The 2,011-nt window shown below is 39.1% G+C and overlaps 1 protein-coding gene across 3 annotated transcripts in view; it reads right to left on the bottom strand.

Moving 5' to 3' along the window:
• Positions 1 to 2,011, bottom strand: part of LOC106874128 (uncharacterized) — a 17,824-nt gene that overhangs the window by 13,863 nt on the left and 1,950 nt on the right. The window lies entirely within an intron of this gene.

The following is a 2,011-nucleotide window of genomic DNA, read 5'->3' as shown; positions in this document are numbered from 1 at the left end:
TCGTGTTTCGATATCTGACGAGTGGCACACCTGTGCACCTTTACAGGTAATGTCGATTTGATTGAGGGAAGCGAGCTTATGAGCAACACTAAAACTTGATCACTCTAAACAAATCATCTGTGGCTGCTCAGCAAGACATTGCGGAACCCTCGTCTGTCGTTTAACGACGGGAGATTCCATATTACACACACACACACACACACACACACACACACACACACTAACCTAATGTCCATCCAACTGACAGAAAAATGAAATGTGAGCAAAAACTCGTCCTCCAGTGTTTAATTAAATACTCAGATGGCTTACGTTACACAGTATTAACAGTACCAGCAGCCCTATGATTACAATAACAAATAATGAAATATTTCTAGAAAATTAACGAGGTGGAATATTAGCCATAAATTAATATATGTCAGTTTTCTTTTATTTTCCAGCGTCCCATCACTATGACGTACGTCTTGCTAAGTAGTGCAATTATGGAAGTTAAAAAACAACTTGAGTTCTTACAGAAATTATGAAGGCACACGCTTGGACGCGGCCAGTAATACATAAACAAAAATATGACCGGGTTTAAATAAGAACATTGATGAAAGTACAAATTACATAACTCGTATTTGTAGGGAATGTTATAACTATATGTTCGTGTTTTCAGAAATCAATTGCGTAATTTATGTGTTGTAGAAAATAGTGGATATTCTGAATACATGTCCATTGATTGTCCATCGTAATCTAATGAAATAGAGATTATGGTGAATTGATTTCTCATTCAGCTTCACGTGTCTTTTTATTTAAGATATTTGAAAATGTGAGGGGACAAACGCGTGATTCTCTGACGCGATGCTTTCAATGTCATTCTTCTAGAAAGAGTGGAGACAGGCGGACAGGTTCTGTCGAGCCAAGAAGTAAGAACCAAGAGGAAAATTGTTTAGCGTTTCACAGATACAATCAAATGACTGATGTAATATTTTTTGACCTTTTACTTGTTTCGGTCATTGCACTGCGGCCATGCTGGAGCACCGTATTGAAGGCTTTTGTCTAGACACGAACAACCTTTTTTTCGAGAAGTGGGCTGCATGAAACATGGCTCAACATCAGGTGGGCCGCACTACTAAAACATCTGAGATAATTTTTCTTTGATGTGTCATTCAGAAAGTCCTGCAGGTCGCAGTTTGCCCATGAATGCTTTCATCAAACAAATCGACCACACGATTTTTTTGTATGTCTGACACTTATTCTATCGGTCTCTTTTGTTGAATCGCTAAGTTACAGGGACGTTAACAAACCAACACCGTTTGTCAAGCAGAGAGGTGGGGAGTGAACACAAACACAAAGACATGCACCCACACACACACATACGCACGCACACGCTCACATATACACACATACACGACGAGCATCCACAGTTTTCATCTGCTAAATTCACTCAGAAGGACGTGGTCAGTCTGGAGCTACAGTAGAAAACTTTTGTCAATGTTGCCGCGTGGTTGTTAAGCAAGTTTCTTAACCACACTATTCTAATCTACAGTACACGGTTGTTGAATTTCTGAATGTACAAAACTCTCAGTGAAAGATCCATTTTCATTTATCGCTTTTGCCATAACGCTAAGTCCATTTGAACTTCATACTGTGGACATAGCTTCATAAAGATGACCACCAGAGAAGCAGTGATTCTTCTTCAAAATGTCGGTTTTCGAAAGTGTTTGGTGTTAAATCTTGTGAATTGTAAATCCAAAGAATAGTTTGATAGAAATGGCAGCGCGTGTTCAGTTGGAGGCATTTTTATTCCAGGGATAAACACATCTTGCACTTCATGGGTGTCAAGCAACAACAAAACTAATAACTCTGCTGTTGAGTCAGTTAATAGTATATCTTATCCCCATTGCAATAGCCAATCATCATCATCATCATCATCATCATCATCATCATCATCATCATCATCATCATCATCATCATCTTCATTATCATCATCATCGTCGTCGTCGTCGTCGTCGTCGTCACCATCATCATC

This window comes from Octopus bimaculoides, chromosome 7 (assembly GCF_001194135.2).
Source record: "Octopus bimaculoides isolate UCB-OBI-ISO-001 chromosome 7, ASM119413v2, whole genome shotgun sequence".
In the NCBI taxonomy this organism is placed as follows: domain Eukaryota; kingdom Metazoa; phylum Mollusca; class Cephalopoda; order Octopoda; family Octopodidae; genus Octopus; species Octopus bimaculoides.
Note: the sequence above shows the minus strand (reverse complement) of the source record. Positions and strands in the feature narration are given on the sequence as shown.